Below are 9,162 nucleotides of genomic sequence, written 5' to 3'. Positions count from 1 at the left end.
CTGCCTCCGCCCTGGCTTCTGTCTCATTGTCACCTGTCCCACAATTCTCTCTGATGCCCAACCTCTTCTGGTGTGCTAATAATAATAGCAGGAACAATAATGTGCTTTTGTATGGCCCTTTATATACCACGCCTCATTTATAAGGACTGGAAATAGCAAGCAATATTATGCAATCATATAAACTCCAAAAGGACGTGGATGTGGGCAGTGAGCATTTTATTAACTTCGGGGTGATGCATCGCTACATTGTTCCAGGCCCTCCGTGCCCCATCATCACAGCTATTACAAGATATCAGCATACTCTTTCTTTCACATAAAGAAAACTCTGACATTCTAAAAGTATTACTTCTTGTACGTGTGCAAATTTCTGAATATTAAAACAGATATTATATACAGTATTTTATATCGGAGAGATCCCCCTGGGGCCACATTCTGAAACATTTTCAGGCCCACAGGAGTACAGGGGCCGCATTGACTCCCGCAAGACTCCAGCAGGATGGGAAAAACATTATAAAACAAGAATTTGCATTGCAATAGGTCACACATTTACGACGAGTTTGAGCTACTGGTATTGTAAATGACAATGCCTTTTATTTATGTGCTGACTTTAAAAAAGTAAATAAAAGGCATTGTCATTTTACAATGCTCATAGCTGAAACTCTCGGATATACGAGACCTATTGCATTGCAAATGCTTTATTAATCTGCTTGACCGACACAAAATAAAGGACTCACGAGCCACAATTTGGAGGGAGAAGTCAGCAAGGAGACACCAGAGCCCTCTTTCGCCCTGTAACAAAGTGCCTAGTCCTGGAGCAAGTACGGGAGGGAGAAGAGACCAAACTATAGAGAGTGGGGCAAACCTACAAATGGAATGGAGCATGGTTTTCCGTCTTGTCCTCAAAGTTAATTTCTTGATGTCGCTCGCTGTCACCAACTATTCTTCAGAATCTCTATATTCCTTTGAAGGACATGTCAATTCCTATCCTCTCGATTCTCTTGATCCTTCACTTTTGATCTAATTTCTCCCTTAGGCCTTCATACTACTCCTAATATTTTCGAATCGCTTCCTTTCTATTTCTCATCTCTGTCTTCTTAACATGTTTCTCATTACATCTCGTCTCTATATGTATCCCTTTCTCATGTTTACACTTGTGCCTTTATTCCCCACTCCTCTCTCTTGCAGTCTTAATGTTTGGCTATCCCTCTGTCCATGAGCTCTAATGTAACTTCAGGGCTTTTAATCAGATACAATTTCCTCATAGTCACACGCATTTCCACTTTATTAATCTATTAATGTACTGATGCTCATGGACTGTATGGAGCACACATGCATGTTTAGCTGATGCCTCGCATTTTCATTTATATAACCCAATCCTGGAGGCATTATCCAACCATATGACCATCTGCAACATCTGCATTATAAGACACAAGGGATTGCAAAAGCACTTGTGCCTTCCTTCGCTGCCTTCGATTTGGGGTACTTGCGGCCTGTGGACCCAGACTTCCTTGGGCAAGAGCAAGCGAGCAGAGCACCACCGAGGGCCACCAGCAACGACCCTGCCCAGCCAATGAAGATTGCAGATCCAAACTCATATTTGGTCTTGACCGGGGTGAAGGAGTTGTAGTCCTGCACAATCGTGTTGCCGTACCATGAACATGCAACCAGAGCAGCCAGACCTCCCAGCAGGAAGACGATGCCCCCGGTCATGGCGATGCGTGCCTTCTTCACCTTGTCGTCTTCACCACACTTGGTACATTTCATGCCCACAGCGGACACCACAATGAAACCACCATCAGCGCTCGCGTGGCCTGTAGAGAACCGGACAGCGCCAGGATGCTGTCTTACACCTTGCACTGCATCTGGCCCGTGCTCTAGATGGCGCAGCTCATCCACAGCCCCTGGTTGACGGCGATGGTCGTGATGATGCTGTCCCCGGTGTAAGAGGTCATCTGCCACTGGGGCAGGATGGTGGGCACGATCAGCCCAATCCAGCCCAGCAGCGCCAGTACGAAGCCAATCATCTGCAGTCCCGAGTTCGCCATGATTGATCCTGGCCTCTGCAGCACCTCCCCTCCAGTCCTGTCAAGTATCACGCATCAGGCGTGACGCTAACGCATTTCAGTGTGGTGTTACCGCATGACCGCACTGAAATGCATTGTCACGCATTTTTTGCCACTCTGCTGATAGCACTGAAACAGCGCCTCTGATACCTCTGTGCCATGTGCCCGGCCCGGCTGCAGCAGACTTCACTTGCCAGGCTCGGACTGTAACACTAAAGAGTTAACAGATTGTGCGCTTACTCGTGCCCTGCTACAATGTTACAATCTGCCAGGCAGCTTTGTGGTACTGCGGGGTAGATAATGTAACCTCACACCCTGGAACAGGAAACGAGGCGGGCCGGGGTTGGGTTTGGACTAGACTCGAGTTGAGTTTGTAAGGGGCTGGCTATGCAGTAGGCGCCAAATTCAATCATGGCGTGGCCCGCAGCATCGCGCTGCCTGCTGCAGCTCACAAGGCATGCATGGGCCAAATTCAGCGTGCTGTCAGCTCCTCAGAACGGATCAACTAATAATTGCCATAGCCAGCCAAGGAAGACAGAGAGGAGTGAGTGACACGGGGTGCAGAGGCTGCCTGGACAGCCTTTCACTGGACGGCCCCGGCAAACTGCCCTATAGCCCTGATACGTACCACGGTCGTCGCCGGTAATGCTAATTTTGCCTATACAGTACTGGATTATTAACACCCAGGAGGAGCTGAAGGAGATCGAAATCTGCAGCGGCCTGGGGGAGCAGCTGAGTGCCCAGCTGGCTGAGGTAGATCATAAATGGGTGTCTGCATCATGTCTATGGCCGCTCACTTTTCTTCAGGCATTTGCCAGTTGTCTGGTGCTCATTGGATGCTGGGCAGGAGGTGTGTTTTCAAGCTGGTGTGCTAATAAGAAAGATAACACGGGCATCCAGGTATTGCAAGGTGTCCTGCTAATTGCACAGTGTGTGATATGGCTTCTGTCTCAGTGATCGCGGCGTGGCTATGGCTACCTGTGAGTGGGGGAACTCACTGTCCATCCTTAAAAACACTGGAGTCGGGCTGGAGCCACCGGGAGGTAAACTCCTATTCCAGTGGCCCACAGTGGTTTGTGCCCTGATCTTGCCAGTGCCTGCCGCCTCCTGGCTGGCCTTGGCAGAGTCTGTATTGCTGCCGCCAATGGCAATGGAGAGGCATAACCACCGCAATCGGACTCCCATCTGCAGCTGAAATATGTTAAATTTACCAGCCTGTGTCTCACACCGCGCGATCAGGTGCTAGCTGGTAGTAATGCTCAGAAGGTGTAATAGGTGGCCAGACCGGCGCCGTTTGAGGTATCTAACTGCATGTTTCATGTTGTAGGGCCTCTCTGACATCGGTTCCCTCTGCGGCCGGGTCACTCACGTGACGTCAGAGAGAGGCCCAGACCCTATGTTTTCCTGATTTTATGGGAAGGAGGGGCCCACGACAAAGGCTGGCAATCTGTGTTTGGCAAAGGCTGGTAGCAAAAGCCTCCAAACAACGTACAACCGAAAAAAACAGCTCCTAGGCTAATGTACAGAGTCTTGATTTAATATATTGCAAATGAGGTTTCTGATATTGGTATGACTCCAAGTGTATGACTTGGACATGAGTAGCATGCAGTCTGTGTAAGTAGGCGCTTGGGTACCCCACATTGGGGAGTGAGGGGGACTAAGTGCTATACAAATACTACAGTGCAATGCGAAATCCCATATGCAAATAGCATAATTATTTTTAGAATTTAACATCTTCTGATTGCATGCTCTCAAAAGGCCTCCTCTGTATTCCTAAAACTATGCATCCCTATAGCTTTTACCGAGGGGCAGCGGTAGTACTAGTACGTCACGTCCTGCTGGCTGACACTGCCAGAGCGGGTAGTTTGGTTGCGAGGAACTTAGGCCGTCCAGAATCATGCTGCAGCTCGGTCTAAAATGCTACTGTTTCCACATGACCAGCCGGGCCGCCGGTGCTCTGCTCTATTTATGATCAGCGCCATTCAATTATAATTTCCGAGCCGGCCGAGGACAGCCAGCAACCTGGACCAAAGTCTAAGAACAGGGCAGATTTCCGCGGCCTGAGTACACAGCTGCATTGTTGCAGTGTGACTCGCTGACGGGCCAATCTGACTAAAGATCCGTAAGTAGACAGTATTTTACCAGTTGCCAGCCCTGAGTTTTTGTCATTGTTAACACAAATGTAGTGAGAGGACAGGGTCTGGAATCTGAGGTCCTCGTGCTGGTGCTGGGTCCCTTACCATTATATTTGCCTGCAGTGTCGGCCCGGATCCAACAGCAACTCCAGAGCTGAGTCGGAGGTCACTGTCAGAAGCGCCTGTAGCTCAGTGTCAGGCTGCCTGCAGCAGCTGATGTGATCTGGTGCCTGCTGCTGGGCAGGTAGGGGCACCGCTCACCGATTGGGGTCGGCCACCCAGCTCGGGGTAATGATTTTTATTGGGATTGAGGCTCCTAAACTAGTCTTTACATAATGAAATACAGCCTGTTATCTGTGCGTGCCTCAGCCTCACTCTCCGTTGTAATTTCTAATATTTTAATGTTTCCCTTGTTTTCATTGCTTGATTTTCCTCACGATAAATTGTCACTCATAGTCCTTGAAATAGCACTCATAATTGCCCTGAAATTATGAAAATGTCACACATGGCAATCTTAAACCTTGGCAGCAATGCCCCTCTCGCTCCGGCCTCTCTTCCCCTGCTCGGATCCCCCGCCCTCTTCCTCTCCGAGCCTCTGTCCGACAGGCGCCTCCTCCATTTCTCTTCAGCATCTGTATTCATATTAATTGCAGCGCACACGGGCTGCAATCAATATGAATACTACCTCAATGGCCCTCAATCAGCCCCGCATCTGTGCACTGTTCAGAAAAGAAAATCACAGTGTCAAACACCGCGTGTGCTAAAGCACACGTCGTGTTTGAAACTGTTTTTCTTTTCTTAAGAGTGCACCGCTGCGGGGCTGACTGAGGGCCATTGAGGTAGTATTCATATTGATTGCAGCCCGTGTGCGCTGCAATTAATATGAATACTAACTCAATGGCCCTCAATCAGCCCCGCAGCGGTGCACAGGCAGGAAAGGAATAGAGCAAGTGCAAGGGCCATTTGCACTTGAACGCGAACAGAAAATTATGGGTTTTCGCGCCGCTCGCATGTTAAAAGCGGCGGCGCGAACAGTCTCAGAATGTGCGCGCTAAATAATGAGCACTGCGCGCTTGGGGTCCCTTCAATGCGCGCGAGCGCAGGCGCACAGGTTATTGGGAACAGTGGTTACAAGTGCTATATAAATGCAAACCTTTTTTCTTTTCTACCCCTCCCAACCCGTCTCAATCCAAATAACTGACTAACATATCCACCACTAAAATTACTCTCATGTTTCACCATACTAATTCAACACTAATCCTGATGGGTTCCAGAGTAGAGTGCTACTTGCACTTCAAAACCCCATCAGGGGTAGCAAGTGCTATATAAATACAAACCTCTTTCCCTCTTCTATCCTGCCACCTCCCTTCCCTACCAAAATAACTGAATAACATATCCACTACTCAAATTACTTCATATTTTACTATACTAATTTTCAACACTAATCTTTTATGGGTTCCAGAGTGGCATGCTACTCGCCAGAAAAACGCTTCAACACCCATCAGGGGTAACAAAGTGCTATATGAATGCAAACCTTTCTTCCCGTTTTATCTCTCCGCTTCCTTCTCACTCCAAATAATCTGACTAAATATCCACCACTGAAATTACTTCATATTTCACAATATTAATTCACTACTAATCCTTTATGGGCTTGCTGAATAGCGTGCGTCAACAAGCGCTTTATAAATGCAAATCTTTTTCCTCCTCAATCCTTCTGCTATCATTCCAAATCCAAATAACTGACTAACCTATCCAACACTTAAAATGTACTTGAATGTTTCACTATACTAATTCAACACTAATCCTCTATAGGTCCCGGAGTAGCATGCTACTCGCCGAAAAAGCGCTTTGAAGCCTCGTCAGGGGTAGTAAGCGCTATATAAATGCAATTACAATACAATACAATACAGAAGTAGGGGCCAATTTATCATACATTGGTTGGAAGTCTGGTTTACTCATCCCGTGCATACCTTCATACATGCACTGTGCCATTAGCACAAAAGATTATGCAGCCCATTGATACCTATGTATTTAACTTTGTACTGTGACAATATCCTTGAGAAGGAATGGCCTTATGAGTCTTACATAGAATGGACTATACTGTACACATTTGTGCCCCACTGTGAGAGTGAATGAGCCCCCTTTTCCTGCTTTAAATTCTGTATAAAGGATACACTGACAGTGGCCTCTACTAAATAACCACACAGCAAACTAATAGTGAAATCTAGGGAATTACCACCCTCTTCTGGATCAGCCCCCCCCCCAGTGTTTTCAGTAATTGCTATCAAGACTTTACTGATATGCCTCTCTATAAATCGTTACTTTAAACCATAAGGGCTTTTGTTGATTTTATTTAGTCAGATCATTACCTGTTTTTGACAAAAACGAACTGAAAGCTCAGCATTTTAAATGCTCTGAACTCACACCTCTTCTGTCTGTCATTAAAAATGCCCTTCCACTTCAAATTGCAAACTAATCACGATATGACTTAAGACAAAAGAATTATATTGGTAGTCGGTGTTACAATTATTAAAATCTTTTCAGTTCAGTTTGATTTACATCACAGTTTCCTTATTTTGCCCTCATTGTATATTTTTTTTAATTAGAACAGTTGTGTACATTACATTTAACATAAGTGTATGTGTTTGCGAAGTTGTAATTTTCGTGAAATTTTGTGATTATGTAAAAATACGCAAAGTAATGCTTAGAAGTATCTCGAATGAAAGCTGCACGTGAGTACGTATCTGGGATGTTAAAGTCACACGAAGTACTAGCAGTGTATTTTTTCGACAAGGAAATGTCTTGCACGCGCGGTTCTGTTGTGCCATCTTCAGTTTTTCATAGAGTCAAAAGGATGTAAAATCGCGAAATGTGAAATTTCATGTGCTTCGCTTGCGTAATTTGCATTACCCAGGACCTATGATAAGTGGAGAGTGTTAAGAGTTTGTACCGCTGCTAATTACTAATACCTGCAACGCACTCACCCAGTGGCTTTTATATTAACCTGAGCATGGGCGAACATATGGCAGGATTAAACGAGCTCGTACTGCACGTATGGCAGGGCCTGGACTTACAAAATCAAGAAGCAATCCATGTGTAGTTAGCAGCAGCACCACCAATTAATGACAAAAGGTTTCCCATACGTTAAACCACTTGTAAACGTTGGCCTGGAGGCATGTTGCATGCAAGCTGCGGATGGAAAAATACAGAGGAAGGAATTAAATAACAGCGAGGGAGCAACTTAGGCTGCGTTTATGGCTATCAACACGTCGGACATGTTACATTATGTGCTGCTCTCTGGCTATTTAAACATTGGATATGTATTCGGAATGCGCCAGACATCCATATATGGCTGCATTTTATGTTCGCAGTTAGTTTAGATTCAGAGAACTCGCTTTATGAGTATCATTAACAACCAGATTCAAATCAATTTCTGATAGGGGCATATAATTAAGCAAACATTGGTATGCTGTTCCCAGGCCACAGTTCTAGCTCGGTTATAGTTTTAATTACAATGGGGGATTTCCCTTGATGTAAACTCACAATGTCATGAGACAAGGCCGTTGCCCTGCCCCTCCACAGTCATGAGAAGTATAGCGTCCTTTGCTTTCTTCAACTCATTTTATCCAAAAGGCATTTATTGCATGTACTAAAATCTGGAAATATTATACAATTATGGCCTAACATGCAATATTGTATATTTGCACTAGTTGCTTGACAAAGGTCGCAAATGTACTTCTGAGCTCAAGTCTTTATCCAAAAACCCAACTAAGCTACAATTAATCACACTTGGTACTTGCTTTCTTTTTTCGAAAGGTATCAGATGAGGCATTTTTAAAAGAATGTTAATGTCACTGGCACACATTCTCGCTTTACTAGGTTTAGAGGATGAGAATGCTGTAGGGTGTGATCACACTGTGGTCTTAGGGGACTCATTTAAGTGTGACCATGTGAGGACTCACAGGCTCTCTGACAGTGCTTTCCCTAGATCAATTAGCATCTTACAAATCACCCCATGCACAATAACGGCTACATACTGGACTTCATTAGGTCTGGCTAGAGACAGCTTTAGCAATCTCAATGGGCATATATTGTCTTAAAAATTCATAATAACCATACATAGTTATATAGATTCATGAAGGGGTTGTCGTTCATCTATTTTCATCCATTAGAGTGTTTAAGTGTGATCCACATTTACTTCTGCTAACCACAGTACAAAGCTTGGCTCACCTGAAAAAAAGTGCAGGGCTGATGTTCCTGAGCAGCTGATTAATTTCTTTATTTTTACAATTTTCATATTTTTGCCATTTTTTTATGCATATTACATATGATTGCAAAAAAACCACCCACTTCCCAAGGTCAGAACTATTGATTGTTTAGATTTATTTTCTTCCAAAAGGCATGTGATTTGTAATAGCCTTTCATTTTCAACATTGGTTTGTGATTATAATTACAATAGTTCATCCTATTCTCTCAAAGGTCTGGAAAGGGTAGAAAAGAACACAGGACTTCATTCCGGATGGACGATCGTATGCCCTCCAACGTTTCGGGCTCAAGACCTTCTGACAAGGCGTCGCGGGCTCAACAGCCCAATTACAATATGACAGCCATACATGCGGTCGTAAATATCCCTTTTTCCATTGTGGCTTGTGCTGAGGTCTGGAAAAGGGCCGCAGCACAAACCGCAATAGAAAAAGGTGTTGTTTTTGAACATCCATGCACCATGTGCCAGGCATCATGTGGTGCCGGGGACACTGTGCATGGTTGTTTGGGGGTGCACCACGTGTGCCCACTAGGCCACGTCACAGGGTCCTACAGGGGACGGGGCCCCTCCTAGGGTCCCCCAATTTCCTTTTCAACAGCCTTTCCATGGCATTGGGACCACCATGAAAAGGCTGTTGGAAAGGGACATTGTAATCCCTTCGGCAGTGCCTGCACATGCACCGCCCCCATTGTAGGTACGT

The 9,162-nt window shown here is 45.4% G+C and overlaps 1 pseudogene; it reads right to left on the bottom strand.

The window, feature by feature from the left end:
* Window positions 1-1,419: 1,419 nt before the first annotated feature.
* Window positions 1,420-2,045, bottom strand: LOC144798035 (claudin-7 pseudogene; annotated as a pseudogene).
* Between the last annotated feature and the right edge of the window lie 7,117 nt (window positions 2,046-9,162).

This window comes from Lissotriton helveticus, chromosome 12 (assembly GCF_964261635.1).
Source record: "Lissotriton helveticus chromosome 12, aLisHel1.1, whole genome shotgun sequence".
NCBI lineage: Eukaryota > Metazoa > Chordata > Amphibia > Caudata > Salamandridae > Lissotriton > Lissotriton helveticus.
This window is presented reverse-complemented; position numbering and strand designations above follow the sequence as displayed.